Below are 27,440 nucleotides of genomic sequence, written 5' to 3' on the forward strand. Positions count from 1 at the left end.
AATGCAACTGGCGCAGGATGGCACATAATTTTGTCAATGCAGGAAAGTCCAGATTATAAGCCAAGCCAATGCCAGCGGACAGCATAGTGTCATAGAGCAACACTTTTCAAACTTTATGCATATACCAACTACGTGGGGATCTTGTTAAAATGATTCTGGTTCTGGTGTGGGGCAATTCTAACATGTTCTCAGGGGATAGCTTTGCAGGACCACGCTTTGAATAACAAAGAGCATGGAGTCACCAATTACCTTTGTGATCTTCAGTAAATTATTTAACTGCCCTGTGCTTCAGTTTTCTCATCTGTAAAATGCAGATCAGATAAAGAAGTCTCTGCAAAAGGAATACCTTTTAAGTGTCCCTGATGATCTGAGTTACTCATATGCTTAAGAAGGGGGAGCATGGCTGAGGGAGCGGGGGTGGGAGAGAGCCAAAGAAGTCTTAGCTGCATTTTTATAATTTTTAGACTATGAAATGTATTCAGGTATTGACCTGTGCGCCAAGTTTTCTCCTCTCCCATGAAGGAAAATTACACACTTGGCCAGATTAGTTGATGCATGTGACATCGCCCAGGGTGGCTGAGAAATCCTGCTGGCAAATTGCTTTGAGTCCTGCGTAGGGAATGATTTGGATCGGGAGCCGAACTCTGACTTCCTCTCCCTTACACAGGGCTCAACGCCCCTCTCAGGTATTCAGAAAGATTACCTTTTCCCCAGCACCTGGGAGAGGCGGCCACAGTGAGGCGCTCGGGAGAGGCGCCGGGAGACGGCGAGTACCGGAGAGCCGGCGGAGTAGGGGTGCGGGGCGGGGAGAGGGCCGGCCCACGTGGACCGCGGGGCCAGGCGGGGGCAGGAGCTGCCGAATGCCCCGGCCAATCAGCGCGGCCTGCGGCGGGCCCGGCTCCTCCTGCCCCCTCCCCGGCCGGCTGGCTTGTCAGGCTCCGCTCCACACGGCTCGCTGCGCGCCGCCCTGGACTGGGCGCACCGACGGCGCGCGCGGCTGCCGGAGGACCCCGGGAATCCGGTAGCAGCTGCCCTCCCGCGGCCGCTCCTTCTCCCGTGGCAGCTTCGGGCTCCTCTTTGGAGAGACGTGGGAACTTTCTGGCTCTTGGCAAGGCTGCAGAGGTGATGGGCCACTCCTGGGGCGCCCGCAAAGAGGCGTCACGGTGAGCGTCTTGGGGCTCCGGTGCGGCGATCAATGCCTGGTCCTGGACGCTTCGGTCCGACTTGGCGGCCAGCTCAAGGAGTAAGACGGGTTAGAAGGGAAAAGGAGGAGCGAGGAGCGGAAAGATGGGGTGAGGGGTGGGTTTGGACCCAGGACTTAGAGGCTGTCCCAGAGGCAGCAGCTGCTTCTCGGCTGGTACCGACTTAATTCAGCTCGGGGCAGCCCCCTTATTCTTGAGCTCTGGGGTGCGGGGGGTGACCGCTTGTGCTATGGTCGGCTTGCACCCCGCACTTGGAAGCTGCGCTCCGAAGTGAGGATGTGTGGCTGGGGAGGGGCGGCAGCCGATCCAATTTCAGGGTGGTGTCTGCCAATCAGAGTCCCCGGGACGGCTCTGCGGGTGCGGGTGGCCACTTGATGCACTGGTGTGAGGAGGGGGAGCGTGAACTCGCCGTGAGCGCTTGTCTGGACCGGCCGGCGTTGGGGCTTCATCCCTTGGATCTGAGCCAGGAGCAAGTCAGCTCTCCACCTGACCCTCTGGCGGCGGGGCTCTTGCTGGAAGGGCTCAGCGAGCGCTCGGGACGCATCCTCCAGCTGCGAGCGCAAAGCTTCCCGCGCAGGTGGGTAGCTGGAGCCGACCTGGAAGTTCCGTCTCTTCCCGCGTGAGGCACCTGGGATTTGCCCACCAACGCGGCGTCTCTACATTTCTTGGGCTCTTATCCCCCCCCCCCCCTTTTTTTTTTGCCTCCTTTGCTCGGTCAATTCGCTCCTGGGAGGGAGATCGTCTTTAACCCCAAGCGAGGAGATTATCCTTGGGAGGAATGGCCATGGATAGCTTGCACCTGGGAAGGCAGCCCAAGACACACACCGTGCCGCCGGTGCGTTTTCTTCTCGAATCAGTATCATTTAACGTATGGGGGCTCTACGGACCCCTTCGAAAGCCTTAGCCAAGGTTTGAATCCGCTCTTCAGCAATACGTATGCGCGGGTTCACGGACTCGCAAAGACCTAGCCATACCCCCATCCCCCTACGAGAGATTTAGGGACCCCCTTTGGTGAAGCGTCTTTATCCCTGAACAGTTCCCTTTTAACTTTTCACTGGCCTTCTGTCTGAGAGGAGTAAGGATGGTGTGATGTGACAGGCGATGCCCTTGTGAGGGGATGAGCGCTTTCGAAGCTGTCTGGTTCTTTCTCTAATATCCTTGGTACCGGGATTGTCCCGAAGCCTCCACCTGCGGGCGAAGACGTCCAAACTTGCGCACATTGATAGTTTAGCTTTCTGATTACAAGCATCACACAGTTTGCCACCCCCACCCCAAACACTCGCTGAGGGTGGCACAGGTGGGGACAATTTTTGTGTCTGAGTCCAGTTCAGGTAGGGGCTGGATTTTTTATTTTTTTAAAAAAAGGACTCAATTTAAGACCAGCCATTTTGCAGTATAATTAGTGTTTCTACTTAGTCACTTGACGACAAATGTATGACTTGGATTTTATAGTGAGAAGCTCACTTTGGATTTTATAGTGAGAAGCATTTCTGCTAAGTTTATGGTCATAAATCAGTGTGCAAGCCCAATAGTTCCTTTGGTTTGGAAATACAGGTCTTAATAAGGCAGTGTGAGAGCAGTTTTCAGAATCGTTATGACTAATGATGACTTATGTCCTCCCAAAATGACCGAGTGAGCTGGCATGGCTCATTTGGGCAAAGAGCTTTCTTTGTATGTGTGGACATTTCTTGATCAATATTCTCCTAGCTGAAAGCTGTATTTCAAGGTTTTCTCCCTAAGTTCTTCTGTCTCATTGTTCTGCTTTTTGTGACTTTTCTCTCTTCCCTCAGCCCCATCTCAACTGCCCTTTGACACTTTAAAATTTATTAGAAGGCTTTAGGTCACAATTTAACGTGACTAGTTTTCCCTGTTACACAGAAGTTGTTCTTCCAAGAAAAGCAGTGACTGCCGGTTTACCTGTTTTTGAATGACTTTAATTTCATTACTTCTCCTTGACACAAACACCTACAAATATGACTACTTGATAACTGATTTATTTTTTTATTGAAGGCAACTTTTCAGTATTTCTAGTACTAAAATGTTCTAGGTCATTTGAATTTCAATATTCATTTTCTGATCTTTTTTAGAGATGTGTTTTGTTTGATGACCTAGTTCCGTTTAGTAATTTAAAAAAGAAGAAAAAACTCCTCTTCTTCCCCACCTCCTTTTCAGTGGTACATAGCCTTTTTCTAATAGCTGCTTTTATCTACACCACTCATTTATTGTTACACTTAATATAATACTTTGTTATGTAAATGGTGTGTTGATGCATATGATATTAAAACTGCATTCACTGGGGATTAACCTTGGGGTATGACATCATCACCAGCCAATCCTCTATCTGATTTGAACATGCATTGACAAAAGTCATATTATCATATTGAGCAAGGGATTCTATATTGCTTGTGAGGGAGAGAAAGAGGGAAGTCTTTTTGGCTCTTCCTAACTCTCAATTAGCTGCCCAGTTGGAGAGTTTTGGGTATTTCTATACTAAGGAGCTTAGCTTAATAATAAAATTCTCAGATTGCAGTTTTATAGATCTCTAAGTAGATTTTCCCCCTTATGCTTTCTTCCTCTCTGGGAGTTTTTCACCCTGTGTTCTTGCTCTGTTTCTTTGCAAATATGTAGAGACATCATGATAAAAGCCTGGTTTTTTTGTTTTTTGTTTTGGTCCTCAGAGATGGAACAACTAGGTGATGGGCTAATTTGGGTTGCATACATTCATTTCATCAGGTGTTGGCTATAAATCAGTGAGGATTAACAAGATGATTCAAGTCCTGATGCCAGTCATAAATGATTGGGAGACCATAGAGGGTATTTATCCTAATTTGTTAGGAGGATTCAGGCTTGAGGGTGGGGGGCAGGCAATAGGAAGCAAAGATATCCACAAAGGGATTGGTGAAGTGATCTTGACCACATTCATTACTTCATAATTATTTGTTTTGTAAGTGTTATTTTAAAAAGATCATGTCAGCCAGGCATGGTGGCTCACGCCTGTAATCCCAGTGTTTTGGAGGCTTAGGTGGGAGGATTGCTTGAGCCCAGGAGTTTGAGACCAACCTAGGCAACATAGAGAGACCTCATCTCTACAAAAAAAATAAAAATAAAAAAAGTAGCTGGGCATGGTGGTTTGTGCCTGTAGCCTTGGCTTCTTGGGAGGCTGAGGCAGTAGGATTACCTGAGCCCAGGAGGTTGAGGCTGTGGTGAGTCGTGTTGGTGACACTGCACTCCAGCCTGGATGACAGAGTGAGACTTTGACTCAAAAAAATAAATAAATAAAAATAAAAAGCCCATGTCAGAACCCTAGGCAGTCCTTAAGACTTAGAGACTTTTGCTGTCGTATAGAGTTGCACTTTGTAATAGCCCACCCACTCAATTTGTGACCTGCAACCCATCTCTCACAAGATAAAATTAACCTTGACTTTTCATCTATTAGGTATTTGTTGAAAAAAAAAATTCTTCCTGTGTTGCAGTCACTAGTCAAGTTCAATCTATTTTTCTCTGTAAAGTCAGTCATAAGGGGCTTTAAAAAAAAAACTTAATTGCATGATCTGGTTTAAGAAAAGACTCAAAGTCTCTAAAACTTTTAAATCTGGAAAGTACTTCAGACTTTAGCTTTCTAGAAGATCAGGGATACGAGGTGTTGTGCTTTGAATCTATATGTTATAAAAAGAAATGGGATTAGAATCTCAGAGTCCTAATTCCTAGCCCAATGCCCTTTCCAATGAAGACCTGGAGAGAACGACTTCGGTGATGTGGTGGGAACCCTCTTCTTGGTGTATCTGCAGAGGAGAGCCACATTGACTTCATGTACTATCGAGGCTTGGTTTGTTAGACCGCCATGCTAACTGAATCCAGCTCAAGGTTTTGACAGCTGTATGTATCAGCTTCTTTGGGTTACTTACTGGTAGCAGTTACAAAGGAGAGGTTAAAAAGAGAGCTGGTGGTAGAAGAGGATTGGGCAGGATGACTCAGTTTCGACCTGTCTGAGCACATGGAAAGACACGGATGTTAAAATGTTGGTGAGGCAGTTTTAGGTAATGATTTAAAGTTTACATTGAAAGGGAACTCAGAATATTAATCGATTGCATGATAGTCTCCTCTTTCATACTATGTGTCTTTTAGTTGCTGTAAAAACCAACACTAATAATTTAGAATAAAACTATTTTCTGGCATGGTTGTGAATAATGATAACAATACCTTACATTTGTTGAACACTTAGTATGTGCCAGGTGTAGGATGTTGGTGTTAAGGAAACATTCTGGTTAATAGATGGCTTTCTCTATATGGATAAACAACTGATTTTCAAGGAGTCATGAATCTAAAACAACACTGAATCTTTTTTAGTCATTCTTTTCAATTGAAAAGCTGTCTTATCTTACAGTAGCAAGTCATTAACACAAACATAATTTTAATTCAGAAGTATGGTAGCGTCAAATATTAGGGAGTTCTTGTTAATAAAATGACAAATAAGACACTCCATTTAGAAAGATAATCAAGATGCGGATAATTTGTTTTCTTTTATGAGATTATAGTATTGTTATTGCAGAAGAATAAAATATTCTTGTTTGAAAAATATGAAGATATCCCTGTATTTTCTATGAAGTAAGAACAAAACCTTAAGATTTAAAAAAAATTAAAATATGGCAATGCACACAAACTACTCCATTGGCTTTGTCGTGCTGTAAGTTGATTTCAAACTGGAAAGCAATTGAATGTTTCTGTAGAGCTTCAGTTAATTAAAGGTGGAACTGTCAAAAACTAGAGTAGTTATTATTAGTTTTTTAATGACCACTGTGTTTGCTTGGGTACTCTTAGTTTCACATCTATGCTATATATTCTAAAGTTTTCACTGCAGATTCATGGTTTTCTTCATTTTCATCTTGTCCTTTGTCTAATGAATCATGAAAATACTGATAAGTCCTTGGTACACCATAGCTACTTACCTGTGAATCACTGGGTGTACACCCTCAGACTTTAGACACAACTTCTAAAAATAACAAAATGTTTCCAACAAGGAAGAAATGTAAAGACCATTTAGTGCAGTGGTTCTTACCTGGTGGCAGTTTTGCTTCCCAGAGGACATTTGACAAGGTTCAGAGATATTTTGGTTTGTTAGGTTTTGGGGCGGGATGGGGTGGGAGACTAGTGTCTTGTGGGTAGAGGCCAGGAATGCTGCTCTCCATCCTGTGGTGCACAGGACAGTCCCACACAGTGAAGAATTATTTGGTTCAAAATGTCCCAAATGCTGTGGTTGAGAAGCTCTGCTCCAGGGTACCTTTTTAGGCCCAGAGTTGTGAAATAGCTTATCCAGTATCCCCAGCTCTTTTATTTCTGGCAGGGAACCCATGTATCTTGTTTTTTTTTTTTTTTTTTGAGTTGGAGTCTCACTCTGTCGCTCAGACTAGAGTTCAGTGGCCACTCCCGGCCACCGCAGCCTCGACCTGCTGGGCTCTGGCGATCCTTCTGCCTCAGCCTTCTGAGTAGCCGGAATTACAGGCATGTGCTACCATGCCCGGCTGATTTTTTTTTTTTTTTTGATTTATTGTAGAGATGAGGTCTCACTGCCCAGGTGGGTCTTGAACCCGTGGGCTCAGGCAATCCACTCACCTCAGCCTCCCAAAGGCGCGGGATTACAGGCTGAGCCACCGAGCCTGGCTTAGTTTAAGATTTTTAAGTGGCTTGAAAGCCATAAATATTTTGTACAATGGGGTGTTTAATTAAGGCCATCCAAAGAAAAAATTACTGGGGTAGATTCTTCTCTGTATGTATCAGTAAGGGCAACAAATCACTGGAATAGTAATCTTCGTTACTATTTAAATCATTTGGCAGCTCTTCCAGTGGCAGCCAGATTGTAATGTAAACATCTGTTACCTTTTCTCTGCTTTCAGAACTGATTATGCAACCCGGCTTCACAGTGGAGACACAGCTTTCTTTATCTATATTTTTGGATTAATTCCTTCTCAACACACACTCAACACACACAAATATCCATGGACACAAATCAAAAGAGTCATAAAATTTGTTGCCATGGGTCCAGTCCTCCCAGGATAAAAGCCTCACATCTTCTTTGCACTCTGTCCTGCTCTTTGCAGGCCAAGTACAGAAGCATGGGATTCTGTTAAGCAAGCTTGAGGAAGCTGTGAAAACGCCCCTTGGTACTCATCCTATCCTCCTTGTGTGCTGAATTTCCCCCATCTCAGAGCTTAGGAGCTGATGTGCAGCTGGGGAGATTTAGGAAACTCTTTGGCTAACATTTAAGCATCCCCATTAAGGTCAAGGAGTACCTACCGACGGGGGCTGAAGAGGAAGGAAAGGGGGATAAGGAGACATTTAAATGAAATTGGACTTTACATAGCAAGCGTCTTTTTCACAAGAGTCTTCTGTGACTATTGACCATTTTTACATTAGGGAATGTTTGTTAAATATTTACCTTGTTGAGCTTCCAAAAAATTATAATAACAACAATAGCTATCATTTGTTGAGTAAGGATGTTGCCCTGTACTGTGCTAAGCCTTCATTTTTTAACTTTTGGTAAGATACAACATAAAATGTGTCGCTTAAACCATTTCAAACTGTAAATTTCAGTGGGATTAAGTACATGTACATTGTTGGGCTACCATCACTCCAATTCATCCACAGAATCCTTTTCATGGTGCAAAACTGAAACTGTAGCCATTAAATATGAATTCCCCCTTCTTCCCTCTTCCTATCCCTGGCAACCACCATTGTACTTTCTGTCCCTCTGAATTTCACAACTCTAAGTACCTCATATTAAGTGGAGTCACACAAAATCTGTTGTTTTATGACTAACTTATTTCATCTAGCATAATGCCTTCAAGGTTTATCTATGTTGTAGCATGTGTCAGAACTTCTTTGCTTTTTAAGGCTGAATAATATTTCATTGTATGTATGTACCATATTTTGTTTTTCCATCTGTCCACCAGTGGACACTTGGATTGTTTCCATCTTTTGGTTGTTGCCAATCACATTGAACATGGGTATACAAAAATCCGTTTAAGTCCCTGCTTTCAGTTCTTTTGGGTTTATACCCAGAAGTGGAATTGCTGGATCAGGTGGCAACTCTATGTTTAATTTTTTGAGGAACCATCATATGTTATCCATAAGGGCTATCCCATTTTACTGCACTAAGTATATTTGTATACTGTCTCATTTCATTCTTTCCAAAATTCTGTAAGATAGACACAATTAACATCTCTCTTCTGTGCATGAGAAAAATGAGGCACTTAGGGTAGAAGCCACACTGGTAGTTTGTGGCAGAGCCATGATTTGAACCCAGGCAGTGTGGTCCAGGGCCAAAGCTCTTAGTCAACCATTCATTCTTTCAACTCCAGAAAGTTTGGCCATTCAAAAACATGATTATATTGAAATATAATTTTGGCCAGACTCGGTGGCTCAACCTGTAATTCCAGCACTTTGGGCGGCTGAGGCGAGTGAATTAATTGCCTGAGCTTGCGGGTTCATGACTAGGCTGGGCAACTTAGTGAGACCTCGTCTCTACAATAAATCAAAAATTAGCCAGGAATGGTAGTGTGTGCCCATAGTTCCAGCTATGTGAATGGCTGAGGTGGAAGGATCGCTGGAGCCCAGCAGGTCGACGCTGGGGTGCCACTGCACTCTAGCCTGGGTGACAGAGTGAGACTCTAACTTAAAAAAAAAAAATTATTTATATATATGAATGAAAGGCTGGCCAAATTCCTCATATGTATATATATGTGGTTGGAGAGAAGAGATAAATAACAAATGTGTTTATCCCAAGGAGAAGCTCTAGAAGTCTACATCCTGCCACATGGAGAAATTTGATTGAGATTTGGTGTTCCTGAGGGTCAAATGCTCATTGTGAAATTGGCATTTTATCAAAATAATAAGAGACCGATAAATATACACTGTGACTCTTTAGGTTGTTAGTGCTGCCTTAAATCCTTGGGCAATTAATAACCATGCAACCCCTGGTTTTTTAAATGCCATGGCGATTTTTGCTTCTCATTGGGGTTGGGAGGGGTGGTGGGTTGAGACGTAGAGGAAGTAATCAAGATCAAGATAATCTTTAGGTAGGCTCTGACTGATGATTGCATTTTTGCTTTCCGGAGACAGTGGGCAGAGGACATGGGCATCCTTCCCACCCCAAACACAGCCTGATGGAGTTATTGCAAAGGAAGGCACGTTTAGTCACTTTGTAAAATTAACAATTGATCAGTTTTGTGGTGCCTGAGTCCTTTCTAAGCACCCCATGTTTATTCATTATTGTGATTACACAGTGGAAGCGGCTCTGCTTGATGTGATGAGCAAAAGCAAGATGTGAAGACATTTAAATACACTTGAAATTAACGTTTGCACAAATAGGTGTCTGACAGGGTGTTCTAATTTGATTCTAAAGACCCAGAGATAAGCCTGTATCCTGCCAGGGAGATGAGGGGGACCGAGGGCAGAAGGCACAGGGAGGAGTGGACAGGATCTTCCTGGAATCCTGAGTCACATGTGGTAGTTCATTTGCAAGGTTTCTTTGTTACTTAGAAGGAAAACGGCAATGTTTAGAACACATCAGCCCCCACGCTCCCCATGGGTGAGTCGGCAAAGCAGAGTATTAATAAGCTCTGCCATTGATACTGGCCTAGCAGGTTGGTTAACCCTTGTACGATGGAGCACCAGGCTTTGGTGTTCTCAGTAGCAGGGAAAAAGTCCCGAGTCAGCTTGTCCTGATGTACACATAATCAAAGTACGCTAATCATTCTATGAAGTTATTAATCAGGAAAGGACAATATTCCTCAAGCCTGAAAGTTAAGGTCACACTGAGAAAAAGGACTGTCAAGATTTCTAGGAAACTCTTGATTCTTAAAGACATTTTGATTCCAGATTTACTCTTTTCACATTTACCAAAGACTCAGGATCCCAAGTGTAAACTCACATTTTGGTTTGATGTGCAAATATTTCTGAACCATAGCATAAATAGACATGAACTTAACAAGCAGTTGACTACACCCATATGTGAGTTTCATGATCCCTATTTACTTGGAAGGCAGGAGGGGAGATAAATATAAGCAATGAATATTGCATTTATGCTGATTGCAATTCTTTGTCCTTTGCAAATTCTAGATTTTGTTGGATTTTGAAAGTCTATTTCATATTATCGATCTTGTTTGATATACTTGTTCCCAAATTCCAGGATTATTGCCATTCCTGATAGTATCACTTTGACTAGTGCAGAAGAATCACCGGGAAGCCTTCTTAAAACAGATTCCCTGGATTTGCCTCCCCTCCCAACAGCTTTCTGATTCAGTAAATCTGGGCTGGAGCCTGTGAACTTGCATTTCTACCAGGCTTGCACAGCATGCTAATGCTGCCAGGCTTTGGGCCACACTTTACACAGCACTTTTTTAGACTGTACCTTTTTCAGACTTAAAAAAATGTAATATGAAGATTTTCAAAAATAAAGTTGTTTTGATTAGATTGGAAATTTCTCATTTTGTAATATGCTGGTAAGCTTGTCTAAATAGTATGATTCTGAAGATTGATTTAAATGGCTGGACCCAAAGTACAAATTAGATGTTAGCTGGATCAGTGTATGAGAAACTGATTTTGATAATGTTTCCAAGTTTCTTTTAGAACATAAGATGCATTTTCTATAATTGAGAACTTTTAAAATAAGAATAATTTTTGCTTAAATGAATGTTGAGGCAAGTTTGCTGTAGCTAGCATGTAACCAGTGTATTGCCAGCTTCTGTCATCTGGCTGATGTCTGTATTGACTAGACAAAAAAAGTCTATTTCCATATAGTTTTAGCCTGATTTAAATTGTAATCCTATCGGCAGGTGACATACAGGAATTTCGTTTTTGTTCCTGTATAGTTAAGACTCAGCAGATGTTAAAAGCTGATGTGGATTTAAGATTTCATCCGTTCTGGGAATAATTGAAGATTTAGTCAGGACCAGGAGATGGAGTTGTAGACAGAGTTATAGGACTTGAGGGGGTATGGAAAGTTTTTGCACAGATGCCTGGCTTATTGCTTTTTCCTGCCACTTGGAGGAATAAATTATCTTCTGTGTTTGTTTAAATGAAAGCTTTCAGTGGATTTTATTTTGTCTTGTACTATTTAAAAAAAAATTAGAAGTTTGCAAACCCAAGTCTTTCCTGAATAAGAAAACAAATGGAAAAAGCTTGCCTTTTTTTTTTCTTACTCATTTTTTAAAATGGGAATTTGTGAGATATTTTAAAGATAATCTGTGTTATAGAAATGTGTGAGTTTTGATAGAAAGGTTAGAATTGGCAACCACCAAGCAGAGTGGATGGGCCAGGTCAGAGTCATTTAACCTCCTCTATCTCCAGAGCTGTGTTTTAATTATATAGCTGGTTTGTGAAACTGGGATCCTCTCTTGCAGGCAGCAGGGTGTTGCGTATGACTAGGTTTGTGCTAACATTTCCTTAGGACCCATCAGTCACTGTTGTCTTTTCTGCAGGTTTTCACTTTGGTCATCTCTGCCCAACTGTCAAGATGCTACAGTTTTCCTCCCTGGCTGCCAGCCCTTTTGGCCTTTGTTCCCCATAGTTTTCAACCCCAGACAGTTAGAAGATGAGGCTTCCAAACTGAGTGGCAGATTTGGGGACAGCCAGAGATAGTTTCTATGGAAGACTAACTGCAGAAGCATCCAAACAACAAAATTGTCCTTTTTTTTTTTAAGGACAAATATCTACTTTTTAAAAAAAATGACCTTTGATTTACTGTAGAGCATGGTACGTGTGGGTGGCATTCTCTGCTGGCTGGGAATGACTGGTTAGTGTTATTATAGCCACTCGAGTTGTGTCATAGGTTCGATGGTACTACTGGTTATATATAATATGGGATCACAGTGACTTTTCAGAGCCCCTGCTGGGAACATACAGATTGAAAAAAGAAAAAGAGTAAAAGTAAAATTAGAGAAAAAATAAAGCTCACTTTCTCTACAACCTGTTTCTACCTTTCGCTCCCTAAGTACTATGAAGAGTTATACATCCTATATCTTTCTGCTCATATTTAAAATATTTACTGTATCTTACATCTCAAATCCAAACATGAGGAGGAAGAATACACTGATGAAGACTTAATAGATTCTCTCTCATCATTTAAAGTTGATTTGTCAATTCTAAGTAATCAACAGAAATAGGAAGCATATTTGGCACTTAATTTTATTTAAAAAGCATAACGTGAAAATATAAAAATGTATTAAACTTTGCTATTTATGCTAAATTATGTATGTTTATTAAATATAGTAAGGTGAATTTTTTTTACTTATGTAGTGTTATACTGCATATCTGATTCTACAGTTTGCATTTTTCACTTCCTATTGTCTTGGAGATCTAGCCACAGTGATATGTTCCTAGTTCTGACTCATTTCTTTCTTTTTTTTTTTTGTCTTGTTGTCTCTACTCTAGATACCTCTCTGTTGTTCAGATATCTTCTACCTACCCTGTACTTTTTGTGTCAGCTGGACTAAACCCCAGACTTTTCTATTTCATGCCTACTGGCTTATGATAAGCATAGCACATCTCTCCCATTTGAGTAAAGTCTTACTCTTCCATTAACACCTGATTCTTATGTTACTAGCTCTAAGAAGCTTTTTCTAGTACCACTACTCTGATCTAGTACCACTACCCACATCACTCTGTAAAGCCCTTTACCTTGTGTGTCTTTCGGCTGTGATTGTATAGCAATCTGCTTTCATGCCATTCCTACTATTTAGAGAGAATTTCCTATCAAAATGTGTTGTTTTACTCAATTTACTGTCCCCAACACCTACTAATGTGAACACCTACTAATGTGTCTGGTACATAGTAGATGCTGCCTGTTTAACTGGCTGAGTGACTTTTAATACAAAATTTTTTTTTACATATTTTTACATATTTACAGTGTTGAGGTTTTCTGATCTGACTCATTTCGTTAACTGCCACATAATGTTTCACCATGAATGTACTATGTTCTATTTAGCTGTTCCTGAACAGCTGGGAATTCAGTTTTTTCCCATTTTTTCTTCTATTACAGAGAGTATGATGAAAGCATTCTTGAACAAGTCGTATATGACATTAACTGAGATATAGTATTTGCTGCTTAAAGCCCTCTCCTAATCCCCAAGAGTTGGACTCACATGTTAGTATTTTTCTAGGGTAGAAGTGGATTTGCCAGAGGGTGTGTTTTAGAGCATTAAGTTGCTTGGAAATGCATCTGGGAAATGTGGGGACTGCAGAATGTATCTTTTATTATTACGTTCTGTTGGAATTAAGATAAGTAAACTCCAGAACAGGCCAGGCTCTGGACATTATAGATAAATCTGTAAATACAAGCTTACAAGTTTCTGTAAGTTTCAATATAACTTTCTGAAGTGATGAAAATGTTCTAATCTCTGCTGTCCACTAAGCCACACGTAACTTTTGAACACGTAATGTGTAGCTATTGTGACTAAGAAATTGATTTTTAAATTCTATTTAATTTTAATTAATTTAGCTTTACATTTAAGCAGTCGCGTATGCCATGACTATTCTGTGGTACAGTGATGGTTGAAGGTATGCACCATCATAGAAGATAAGGCCATTATAATTTATGGCAGTCCCAAAATGTTTTAGAGCGTGACTCATGGAGAGATGGAAGTGTTTTGTTCAGTAAGGGGTCCCAGACTCTTTAGCTGAAAACAAGGAGATAAGTAAGCGAATGAAAACAAGACAATGTCATTAAGATTTATCTGGCATTTCCGCTCCGTGTGTAGCGACTCTTGTCTGCTCTTCTCTGACTGGGGCTGCCTGAGGGAACCACACAGTCCTACTGGGGCAGTTCTTTGTAAAGTGAATTGATGGCTATGTAAATACAGCCATTAACCTTAAGCACCTCAGACAGCTCCTTGGGCACTGCAGTTTTCTTGCCCTTGAAAATTCTGGTTGATGGATGCCAAGATATTTTTTACAAATGATTTTCCCCCTCTAACCAGTTGAAGCAGCACTTCTGGGAGGTTACAGGTCAAAGGAGCCCACAGAATTGAAGGCCTACTGGGTGTGTGAATCCTATGCCAGGGGTTTGGAATTTCATTCTTGCAGACGGATATTTTGAAAGCTTACTCTTGCTATATAGGAAATGAGAACCTGTATGTGTATATATATATGTATATGTTATTTTTAAAAGCACAAACACTGAGTTGCAATTTGAAAGCACTGGTTAAGGGAAATTTGTGGAAAACTGGTTTTAAAGCACATGGAATTTTATAATTCTGGAATTTTGTATATGTTTTAAAATTAGGCATAATTGCAGTGAAAAGAATACCGTCTCATATTTTTCTTGGAAGACATTTTTAGAAGTAAATTGAGTGGGAATGACAGAGACAGAAGATGGATGCTGAAAATCTATTTGGTGGTAGGAAAAGCAGAAGTAATATTACGAGTAGGGTCAGAAGATGACAGTTGCCAGTTCCCTGGTTTTTTTGTTGCCAGCATCTGTGACCTCTCTCCCTTCCTCTATTGAAACTCCACTGACCATCTCTCATTTTCTTGGCTGTATCAAACGTGTACCTTATATTCTTTCTTCAGTGACTCTGTACTTGATCTTGACGTTCCTTTTCTTGGAATGTAGATTGTGTGTTCTTTGTTATTTTTTTCTGTCCTTTCATTTGTGTGTGTGTGTGTGTGTGTGTGTGTGTGTGTGTGTGTGTGCATGCATGCATGTGCACACGAGTGCATCTGTCTCCTTCTCATCCTTTAAGTCTCCAAAGTTACTTCATAACAGAAGATCTTGAGTAATATAGTTTTTACCTACTCAGAGCGATAGTGATCCGGTCAGCTATAAAGTACAGTGGGAGTTTCCAATTGATGACTATGTGAAAATACTTTGAAAACCACAGCTCAATGTATAAATGCACATTGTCATTATTCCTGAAGATCTGCCAGAAGCCATGTTGCCTTCTGCCAACTTGTCCTGATCGTCCATGAGGCTGCATGCCAGAGTGAAAACTCTGAGTGTTTAACTCAAAGCTTGAGCCTATTTGATCCTAGGTAAATACAATCATATCTGGGAACTTTCAGTCTTTTCCACATTGTCTTAAGGGGGTGGAGGGTACTGATTCTGAACTTTGGTTTGAATGAGATAGAAACACCTATGAGATTAATTGAAATTCAAACTGTGTAACTACCTCAGTCTTATAATAAGCGCAGTTGAGGCACCATTTACATCTGAAATCTGTTATTAAGATAATCTGATGAGGAAGTATAAAATACACCTGAATATCAAATCTGAGAAGAAATACATTTAGTGGTGAATGTTACCTTACTGATATTGGGGTAGAATTTTCTGGACAATTCTCTGAGGTGATGAAAGGGACCATGTTGGAGAATCTACATTTCTTTCAATTGTTTAATTGTTGATGATCCACCTACACAAAATGGATATATACATTATACATGGTGTGGAAGAGATACTAGTTGCCTATGGCATATCTGGTTTTCGCCCTTCCTTAGTGATAGAACCCTGATTTCTAGTCAAGCACATGCTGCACAGAATGGGACTACGTTTTACTGCCTTTCTTTTATTAGAGTAGTTGTGTTTTGGGTGGTTATGTAGAAGTTTTAGGTGGTTATTTCTAAGGAGTCTTCCAAATAGAGTGAAGCTTGTTCTGGACCCTCCTCCTTTTTATGTCTTGGAATGTGATGAAACAGTTGGGTTTCCAACCACCATTTTGGGCTATTAAGTGACCTTGAGATTGAAAGGCAGATGGGAAGAAGGCAGAACAGAGAGGTAGAAGCTGCCTGAGGCCCTGGCAATTCTATGGCACCAAAGTCCCTTGGCCTTAACTTAACCACCGGACTTAACTTTTATAAACGAATAAGCTATTTTGTGTTGAAGCCTTTATTTGTAGAGCATTGTTACATGCAGTGGGATGAAATGATACAGGCAGAATGCAGTGATAAATGAAGCTGGAACCTTACTCTTAATAAAGCAGTAGGGCAATAATCTGTAAATCCAGAATACTTTAAGCTTTGTGTAGACCTAACTTTAGTTCTGAAAAACCCGAGTGATGGGAAAAGAAGCTACACAACTGATTTGGAATTAGAGGGATGGAGACTACACAGATACGAAGAGCCATTTCTGGGAAGGGTCAAATGGAGAAACTCAGTGGTTTGGGGGCAAGAAGGGAAGAAAACTGCCAAGGCTATTAAAAGCCATCAGAGAATTCTCCAAATTGCCAATCCTGAAGTGAGTTACAACTCATTTTCAAATAAATTGAAGTCTTACCTGCTTGATATGTTTTGACAGGAAATGTATATTTACTGCCTGAAATGACTCCAATTGCTGAGTTCTGAACCACAGTATTTCATAAATGATTAACATTAGATGGAGTCAGTAGGAAACTCACACCTTTTCTTAAACAGCATTCCACAAGAAAGAATTTCTCACAATTGCAAGATATTTACCCTATTTCCAAAAGTACACATTCACCCTGGTAGGTTTTGAACTTGTCTGTCAAAAATCGTTATTGCTTTTGCAGATAAAGAAATAGTCGCTTACAGTCTAAGGAGATGAGCAGGTAAATTCAGCATATTTTGAACAATTCAATATTTATTGAATGGGGTAGAAATTTCTCATAATTTTTTTCCCTTCAGATATAGCCTAAGTGCCTATTTCACAAGGTGGTAGGCTGGGTATGATTCTTAATTCTAATGGGGATTTCATATTTAGTGAGTTTTCAGTCTAGTAAGAAAGATTTAGCTACAATGGAGATGGAAAGAAGGATATTCCTACATGGAGGAAAAAGTCTGGAAGTTCAGAGGTGGGAAAATTCATCTTTCATCACCAATTTGAGTGTTAAAGTTTCTTGTCAGCCAATTAGTACTCTATTTCCTATAAGAACATTTCCAATAATGGCTCTCAATGTTTATACTTTGAAGGTTCAATAACGGCTTGAAAACATGGAAGAGAACTCTACAGTTGGTGGGTTTTTAAGCAAGAACTAACTTGAGGGCATAGTAGAAATTCCAGGAAAAAAAGTACAATTTTACAGTGTGATACAAGGGACTAACTCCTAGTTTTTGTTTGTGATAGTTGTAATTGTGTTGTCTTTTTTGGCAAAAATCTTGTGATAGCATTCTTTTTTTTTTGAGTTGGAGTCTCACTCTGTTGCCCAGGCTGGAGTGCAGTGGCACGCTCCCAGCCACTGCAGCCTCACCCTGCTGGGCTCTGGCGATCCTTCTGTCTCAGCCTTTCAAGTAGCTGGAACTACAGGCGCCTGCTACCACGTCCAGCTAATTTTTGGTTTATTGTAGAGACGAGGTCTCGCCAAGTTGCCCGGGCAGATCTCGAACCCACAAGCTCAGGCAATCCACTTGCCTCGGCCTCCCAATGTGCTGGAATTACAGGCTGAGCCACCGAGCCCAGCTGTGATAGCGTTCTAGTTACCATTAGGCCAGAACCTGTCCTGAGAACTCAGAGCTTGGACGCATACTGTGGTTTTTATAAAGTCAGAATTTGGAGCCAAGGAGTTAACCAAAGTGGGCATTTGAGAACAGCCTGGTAGTGAGAAAGGATTAGGGTAGTGAGTTGACTTTATGGGGCTACATCAGTAGCAATGATAGAAGGTAGCAACTAAAGCAGATTTGGCAAACTTTTTCTATAAGTGGCTATAGAGTAAATATTTTAGATTTTGTGGGTCAGATAGTTTCTGTTACAGCTACAACTCTGCCATTATAGTGGGAAAGGAGCTAGGGACAATTTGTGAATGAATGTGCGGGGCCATGTTCCAGTGAAATTTTATTTGTAGGCACTGAAATTTGAATTTTATATGATTTTCATGTATCAATACATATTTTGAAAATTTTGTTCTCCAACCATTTGAAAATGTAAAACTATTCTTGGTTTACATGTAATACAAAGCCAGGACACAGTTTGTTTACCCCAGAACTAGAATAAAGACCCATGTGCCTCCTTTTCATAGCTGAGTTTGCTTTTTCAAAGTCTAGTGAAGACTAAACTTCATTCATTTGCATGCTGCTTTTGTGAGTTTTTTTTACTGCACTATTTATTACATATTTTTACTGAAATAGACTTATATTTGGTTTCATCTTAATAATGAAATAATGAATTTAATGTTCTGGATTAACTGGTGAAATGCATCATGATTTCATGTGTCACAGTTTAAGTAACGTTTAAAACTGTTAGTTACTAACATTGAGAACAAGATTAACTTTACAAGTCAAGTCACATCATATAGTATACTGATTCAGTGTCTTTTGTTAATTAAAACAGTGAGGGACAATTTATAATAAAGTGCTCAAATCTTAACTATTAAGGCTTAGTAAATTTTCACCCATGTAACCATCACTTAGCTAGGATACAGAATTTCTAGCACCCAGATGGGTCCTTTGTAACGCTTAGTCATACTCACCACTACCAGAAGAGCTTAGTTTTTCCTCTTCTACAGCTTCATATGGATGGAAATATGCAGCGTTTATTCTTCCCTGAGTTTCTGCCCAACAGTCTGCTGTATCTGTAACAGTAGTTCTTCATAGCTGTGTAGCATTCCATTGTATGAATAGGCTGCTCCTTGCTTACCCATTCTAGTGTTGAACACCTGGGGTTTTCCCAGGTTTTGGCTCCTGTGCATCAAGTGGCTATGAACAGTCTCGTACATGTTTCTGGCAGATGGAAGCACTCATTTCTATTGCATATCTTGTTTTTTTCACACTGACTGAGCCACGACTACTTCTTGCCAGAACTGATAAATAATTAAAAGAAAATACAGTTATCGCTTATATAGCACTTATTGTGTGCCAAGCACTATTCCAAATCCTTTAGATATATTAACACACTTAATAGGGGATGAGTAGGGTTATTATCTTCATTTTATAGGTGAGGAAACCGAGGAACAGAGTGATGAAGTATCTTGCCAGTGTTACATAGCCAATAAGTTACAGAGTTTAAGTTTCTGTCTCTCTCTGTCTTTATGGAGGCTGTCTTTCAAACTTTGATCAGATTAGTAACAGATAATGTCTCCAAATGGTTGACATTCTTAGGACCACATGCTGGAGAGGGGCAAGTGATGAACAAACAGCATTGTAAATTGAATACCAGGAGCTCACGATTTGAACTGCTGTTGGAACCCAGGTGGTCCGGCTTCAAAGGCTCTGCTTTTAACCATTCTGCTAAATAAAACGAGCTTTGGCTTTGGGAGCCTTTCTCTGCCCCTTACAGCACATCTTTCCCCTTCTTCTTGGGCTCTCTGCTGCCCTAGCTGCCAGGGCTCCCTCCTCTGTGCCCTCTTTTCTGATCCCTGAGGGCCAGCTTTACTTCGCAACTCCGCCCAGCCACCAGGTATAAAAAGGAAGCAGAACTGGGTGGCCTTTAGAAAACTGGCTTGGGAGTCGCCCTCCTGGATTTAAATCTTGGCTTCAGGCCTAGCTATCTGTGCAAACCTGGGCATATAATGTGAGCTCTTTTAGGTATCCTCATCTGTAAAAAGAAGAAACTATCAGGTGAGGGTTAGATGGAAAATGCACACAAGCACATAGCATGGTGTTGGGCACACAGGAAGTTTTCATTAGGTGAAAGCGGCTATTTATTATTTATTTTGGTGGTTGTTGTTTTATATAAGTGTAATTAGGGCAGTTTAAATGAATGAGCAGCTGAAAGTCTTTTCATGTTAATTCCTCTAGGACTGACACTTCCTAAAGAACCACAAAGCGTTGACCTCTAATAGTATAACCCGGCTGGAGAAATATTTTGGGCAGGGAACCTGGGTAAGCACCTTGAATCCTGGCGTAAGATCTATACCGTACTTTTAATTAACATCTACCCAGAGGAAAATATCAGAGAATTCAGAGTTTTTTCCTTCTGCTTTGTTGCTCCCCGGTGGTTTTCTGAAGCCTGAGAGGGTATTCTTGGGGCTTTCCAGTTTTCAAGCTATCACAGAAGGAAAACTGAGTTTGATCTCTTGGGGCTTAAAAGAACAGCCATGAATCCGCGAGCACTTGAACAGGAGCCAGCAGCACCTTGGTCCTCTTAGTTTTCAGCTAAGCCCGTTATTAATTCTCTTTGAATGCAGCAGCACACGCAGATGAGGAAGAGTTGATTAACGGCATGCTGCTCGCTTGCTCATCTGGTCCCAAGCACTTCGCAAACGCGGCAGGATGTGTGGAGGGAACCAGGGGGGGTTCATTTGGCAGAAAAAAATAAAAACCCAGTATAGTGTTGCTCATCCCATTTCGCATTGATGCTCCTGTTTTGCATTTAATTAGTGGCCAGTAGTTAAGTCAAGCATCTAACATTTTGGTTGTGTCCTTGAGCTGCAGCAGTCTTTTAATCATGGTTGTTCCTCCCCCCTTCTTTTGATGTACTATTCTGCAAGCAAATAAAAAGACCCAGATTAGATGAGACTGGTAAAAGTGGAAAGGGGATTTTGGTTTTCAGGTCTTTCCTGTTGTTTCATGATTAAAGGGGCCCCGGCCGGTGTAGACAAGCAAAATTGGCTTGTATTCCCTTTAGGAGTGGGTTCCTCTTTCATGTCCAGGAAAATGGGAAACAGACAGTGGGGAAGATAACAGAATAACTCCTCCCAATGAGTGGGGGATGGTATCAGATGAAAAATGGAATAAAGGTGAGAGAAATATTCTGTGAACCTGGACCCAAAGAATGAAGGAGAAGGATCAGTGATTCGCTCGAACGTAGCGGATGAAACATTGATCCAAGGGGTCTTATGGGAGGGGAGTGATGCCTCAGAGGTGAGGTGTGGAGAATTGAAATGATTTCCCAGCACTTGGGCACTTGATCTGGGCTCTAGAGCCCTCTGCATGGGCAAGAAACATATTACCACTAATAAGGGCTTTGAGCCAAGGCAGCCCCACCTGCTGACACACACATCCCAGTGTAAGCACACCCTCCTCAGGAAGGTTTGTGGCATTTTATCCTTCTGTTTCACCTTTTCTGACATACTGATTTAAATTAAGCAGTCTTCCCTTCCCATCCACTTTCCCACTATTCCAAGGTTAACAGGTGAACTTGTATTTTTTGTGTCTCCCCTGTTGATTGGTTCTCTGATTTAGTTATAAGCCATGCAGTGGCTTGTGGTGTCCAGCACATGGAGGACTTTCTAATATTTGTTGAAGAAATGATTGGTTTTGGGGATTCTGCAATGCTGGAGACATGCGCCATGTTAGGGGATTCCCCACTCTGAGGCTCTAGCTTCTGGTTCTGGCTGGTGTGGGTTGGGGGGAGTATGTATGTGGCCTTGGGCAGACCATTTAACCTCTCCTACAGATTCTGTTTCTCTATCTATAACATAGAGTTGATCAGACCCATCACCTGGAGGGTGTGAGATGCAGATGAGCTAGCACAGGACCTTGTCTGGCACAGTGCTTGACACATAATGTCTTTGTTAGTGTCCCTTTTCCTTTGCTCTCTCAATCAAAATACACAGGGCATGTAAATCTCTCTGGAAAGAACATTTGATTCTAATTGGACAGCGCCTTTTTATGGTTGGTATTTGTCTTTGGTGAGAAGATGATAGAGACACAGGGGAAAGCTGTTAAGAAATCGCCAAATGCAGTCTTTTATAGGAAAAAAAATGGATTATAGAGGATTAATCTTTACAGTTCATTTTATCGATTGGCTTGGCATAATTGCTCTCCTCTCAAACGTCAGCAATGTCTTTGCTTTCAGCAGCGAGCTGTTCAGAATGTGAACAGAACAGCTCTTAACGTGTTTTGGGGCTGTAGTTATTGAAATGTAAATTCAGCAGTAGAGAAAGATATGGAGTTTGACCCTCTTTTGGGGAATGCAAAATTAAAATGAACTAATATTACAGGCAAAATTCATCATCATATCTTTTTTACATGCTTGGTAGTTTAATAGGAGGTAAGAGTTGATATTTATCAAGCACTTAATTAAGTACCAAGCATTGTGTCAACCTTTTATTGATGTTTTGTTGGAACAAACGTATGAGGTTGTTACAGTGGAATCTGATTGCACATGGGATTTGGTGCTGAATTGTGTAAAAGGAAAATCATATAAAGTTAGAATAACTCCCTGAAAAATCCCATAACATGTTTTTGTTTACAATCCTTAGAAGAATTCTTAACACTAAAATTTAAGAATTACTGCGCTAGTCCATAGGAGGGAACAAAAGAAATGTCTACATGTGGACATTCAAATTTGTTGAATAAATGAATGTTGAGTGAATTCTGCTTCTAACTATCAAACTTCTATAGAGTGGGTGATGGCTTGAGAATTCTTAAGTATTTCTCTGGCTTAAAGCATTGACTCGCCTCTCTTTTGATCTTAAGCCTCTTTAACCTAAATCTATCTTACTAGATTTGTTGTTGTGAGGTTTCAGTGCTATTGTGGAGACAGACCTGACTCTGGTTGCATCCTAAAGTGAATTTGCATGTTATGTGTGCCTACTGTGCTATTAGTGGCCTCATTTTTACAGACAAGAAGCTGGAGTGTTCTAAAAGACTTGCTAAGGTCCCTGTCATAGACAGATACTAGGGTGGTCCCCTATGATCCCCACATCCTGGTGTTTACACCTTTGTATAACTGCCTCCCCTTGATTATGGGTGGAATCTGACTTGCTACTAACCAGTAGAAGACAGTGAAGGTGATGGGGTGACACATCTATGATTTGTGTAGTATAAAACTCTGCCTTGCTAGCTGACTTGCTCTAGACACGCTCTTTGATGGCTTGGAGAAGTGAGTGGGCATGCTGGGGAAGTTCTTGTGGCAAGGGACTGTAGGTGACCTCTAGGAACAAACTCAAACTCTGGCTTACAGCCAGTAAAAAGCAGGGAAGCTCTCAGTCCTACAGCCACAAGGATGAAGGATTGAAGGTTGCCAACAACCATGTGAGTGGGGAAATCTTCCTCAACTGAGCCTCCAGATGAGAACTTGACCCTGGCTGCCACCTCGATGGCAACTTCTTGAGACCCTAAGCAAACCATCTAGCTAAGCCACGTCCAGGTTTCTGACCTCCCTCCCCCAACTGAGGTAACAAATGTGGGTTGCTTGAAGTCACTAAGTTTGTATAATCAGCTATGCAACAACATGTAAGTTATATAGTCGGAAAAATTTGGAGTGTTTTAGGATTTGAACCCAGTCCCATCTGATGGTAGAGGCAAGGCTTTTAGCAGACTGGAAAGTCCTTAAAGTCCATTTCATCTAGCTGCCTTTTGGTGGATCTTCCACAGTATCCTTAGCAAGTAGTCAGCCAGATCCTGTGGGACCCCACCAGATTGGGGGATTCATGGTCTTGTGAGGCAATTATATTCACTTTGAACAGTTTCCTGTTTCATGGGTTGATTGATGGTTTCATTCATTCCTTAGACATATTTACTGAGGGCCTACTCCATGCTAGGTACTGGATGGTGAGTACAATGGCCATCGGTTCTGCCCTCATAGAATTGACATTGTTGTAATTACTAAGCAGTTATATCTACAAATCCATGGATGCTATATTATTGTAATTTCTCTAAGTCTGAATTTGGCCCAATGGGCTCCAAACAGTATTTCTGATCCCTCTTCCACCAGACAGCACTTCAGATATTAAATCCTTTTGGCGTTTTGTCCCTGAGTCCTTTTTCTTCAGGTTTGCCATCCTCCCAGTTACTTCCACTATTTGGCATGTGGCGTTGTCTAGAGCTGTGCAGCCCAAGTTGGTAGCCCCGAGACACAAGCAGCTACATAAATTTAAATGAATTAGAATAAAATAAAACTAAAAATGCGATTCCTCAGCTGCACTTACTACATATCAAGAGCTCAGTAGCCACGTGTGGGCAGTGACTCCTGTACTGGAGATAGAGAATGTTTCATCATGGCGGGAAGTTCTGTTGGACAGGGCTGGTGTAGCTTCTTGACGATCCGGGCCATACATGCTGAACAAATCCTGGTTTGTTGCTATCATTATTAAGTGGAACTGAATAATAGACTATCTGTGATTCTGGCTTAGCTAATTTAGAGTGTAACAGAACTATCCCTTCTCTAGTTTTGAGTAGTGTACTTTTGTTAAAGAAACATAAGATGATAGCAATGTTTCTAACAGCCAAATTGTTTTACTTATTCATCTTGAACATACCATCAAGATTTTTTTTTTTTTTTTTTTGAGTTGGAGTCTCACTCTGTCGCCCAGACTGGAGTGCAGTGGCCGCTCCCGGCCACCGCAGCCTCGACCTGCTGGGGCTCCGGCGATCCTTCCGAGTAGCCGGAATTACAGGCATGCGCTACCACGACCGGCTGATTTTTGGATTTATTGTAGAGATGAGGTCTCGCTGCCCAGGCGGGTCTCGAACCCGTGGGCTCAGGCAATCCACTCACCTCAGCCTCCCAAAGGCGCGGGATTATAGGCTGAGCCACCGGGCCCGGCCACCATCAAGATATTTGATGTGCAGTCTTTCCCTGTGTGGAGAGCAGTGTTTCTTCCTTCCTGTACTTGTCCACTTATGTTTTAGACCCATGCTTACTATTTTGCATTTACCTCTGAGAATTCCGTCTTGCTGTCTTCCTTCCTAGCTTCTGTCATCCTCAAATTTGAGTGGCATGATAGCAATATCGACATCCAAGTTATTGATAAGAAGGTGAACAAGACAGCGCTGTGGATAGAGCCCAGTGGCATACCACTAGAGACTATATTCTAAATTGATGTAGATGTAATCAGTCAGCATGTTGAGAGGGTTAGTCTATTTGTTGTTATTATGTCCAGTCTACATTTCTTTGTATTTTCGTATTGGAGTTATATGAAAAACTGTGTCAAAAATGCATCTGCCTTGCTGAATTCCAGATTTTATAACCAGAGCAGTCTCTTGATCACCAACTTCAGTGAGTATGAAAGAAGGGAATGAGCATTGCCTGGTATGAATTATTCTTAGTGAATCCATGCCGATTCCAGTTAGTCACAGCTGTACTGAGTGTTCACCCTGCCCCCCCCTGTTAATAATGCATTATAGATTTTTATCTGGGATTGGCATGATGACTCCTGAGTTACGGTTGGCAGAACCTCTATGTTTATTCCTTTTCATTTGCTGGTATGTCATTTCCCATTCTCTGGGATTTTTCTGAGTTTGCTACCAATGTTCTGGCTACTTCTGACTTCATGCCATGGGCGGCCTGGGCTTTAATTCACCAGGACTGGGAGCCTTGGACTTATTTAGAGAGGGCAGTCATACTGACAATCACAGTGCTTATTTTGGACCTTCGTTCCCTGTGACTGGTATCCCCTTGCCCTTTTTGGAAAACCTCTCCTCTTTCTTGAGGGAACACAGATGCAGACTGGAGGTTGAATAATTGCACTTGCCGTCGCTGTTAGCATCACACCACCCTCTTCAGGCAGGAGACCTGTGTCGTCTTGTTGTTCTCCTTGCCCTGAGCATAACAAAAATAGCCCTTTTGTAGTTCTCTGAGTTTTCTGCTGGGTTCAGCTCATTCCAGCCTTTTGCCTTCCTGACACTCTGTATCAGAGGCTGGAAAGCATTTTCATTTGAGGATCGAGGCATTCTCCAAAGCAGATGACTTTGGAGTAGCCAGCTAGATAGAAAGTTATTCTATTGGGAATGACAGTCAGCTCCTATCTATGCCTCCACCTTCTCTTCAGACAACGAGCACTAATTTCTTTGGCTCCTTTGGATGTTAGTGGAGGATCAATTTCTCCAAACCGTCTCCCTCTTGGCTAAAATAACTTCACTGAAATAACTTTCATGATGGTTGTAATGTACTGTGGAAACTGGTTTTTAGATGGCCATGAGTTCTGTATAAGGTATAGCGTCTCTACATACAGGCAGACTTCCAGTACCTTGAAACACAATCACCACTGAAGTCACCTCTCTGGTTGATGCTGGTTTAAAGAAACCCCAGAGCTGTGGTTAAGAGAAGGACTCTAGAGTTGGACCCTTACAGGTTTAAATTCTGGCTTCTCTACTTGTCAGCCTTACAGCCTTTCCCAAATTGTTAACCTCTCTGTGTTTGAATTAACTCTTAGGAAGTCCCTGTCTCAGAAGGCTGTTGTAAGATTCGAAGGAGTTAATGTAAGTAAGTTTTGACATGGTATTTGGCACGTAGTTAATGTTAAATTAAAGCACTCTAATAGCAGCTATTATTATTTGCATATCGAGTCCCTCAAGGTCAGAAGACCCCCAAATAATTGAAATTAAAGAGCAGTCAGCTGGCAAGATCTTCAATTCGAATGCCCAGGGAGGGACATGTGAAATCAATACCTGATTTTCTATTACGCCAATCAATGTTTCTTTGCCTAGGACGTGAGAGAGGAACAGAGAGACAGTGCCAGCTTTGCCATTTTGGGGAAGGACACTTGTTCCTTTGAGGACTGTCTAGTCCATATCCTGCTTCCACATCTGGCCTGCTGTGAACATAAACCATGATTTCACTTCACGACTATGTATTCCCACTTGCTTCTTCTTTTCCTCAGATGTGAAATTACTTTATTATTTACTTTTATTTTTCCTTTTCAAAATGTCCTGGGACTGCAGGCAGTTTGGAATTTTTACTTTGGTTTAGGATCAGTTAACACTGAAATTTCAAGTTCAATGATCCATGGATGGTAATTTGGCAAGAGACAAGCAAACAAACAGGTACTCCTGGAGAGGACCCTGCGTCTTGCACAGATCTCATCACTATCTGAAAATGATTTTCCACAGTAGGTTTACTCCCTGACCAGTGAGAACTCTTGGTTATGACAGATGTTCCCTTCTCCTCACCTTCTGGGTGACTCTTTGCACCTCAGGGCCTTTGGATATGTTGTTCCCTCTGCTTATATGCTCTTTCTTTATGTATCCCTGGTCTGTCTCCTTCTCATCATTCAGGCTCCAACTCAGGATGACAGTCTTGACTACCATTGCTAAATTACCTCTCTGCTCACTCCCTTTTTCTCATCACCCTTTCTCTTATCTGTTTTGTTTTTTTTTTAAGTCAGAATCTCACTCTGTTACCCAGGCTGGAGTGCAGTGGCATGATCATGGCCCCTACAACCTTGGCCTACTGGGCTCAGGTGATCCTTCTATCTCAGCCTTCCAAGTAACTGGAGCTACAGTTGTGTGCCACCATGCCTGGCTACTTTAAAAAAATTTTTTTATTGTAGAGGCAAGGACTTGCCAAGTTGCCCTGGCTAGTCTTGAACTCCTGAGCTCAAGTGATCCTCTTGCCTCTGCCTCCCAAAGTGCTGGGATTATAGGTATGAACCACTGTGCTCAGCTCTCTTATCTGTTTTTAAAATCAATATC

General features: G+C 41.6%; 1 protein-coding gene across 1 annotated transcript in view; it reads left to right on the forward strand.

Annotated features, from left to right (window-relative positions):
- Positions 1–954: 954 nt before the first annotated feature.
- The window catches only part of FAM19A4 (family with sequence similarity 19 member A4, C-C motif chemokine like), a 187,185-nt gene continuing 160,699 nt past the window's right edge, over positions 955–27,440 (forward strand). Inside the window, exon 1 of the mRNA XM_021716059.1 lies at positions 955–1,243. The gene's annotated coding sequence lies outside the window, so the exon portion shown is untranslated. The remainder of the gene's footprint in view (positions 1,244–27,440) is intronic.

Source organism: Carlito syrichta, unplaced genomic scaffold, assembly GCF_000164805.1.
Source record: "Carlito syrichta isolate Samal-C Ts95f unplaced genomic scaffold, Tarsius_syrichta-2.0.1 Scaffold308136, whole genome shotgun sequence".
NCBI classification, from domain to species: Eukaryota; Metazoa; Chordata; class Mammalia; order Primates; family Tarsiidae; genus Carlito; species Carlito syrichta.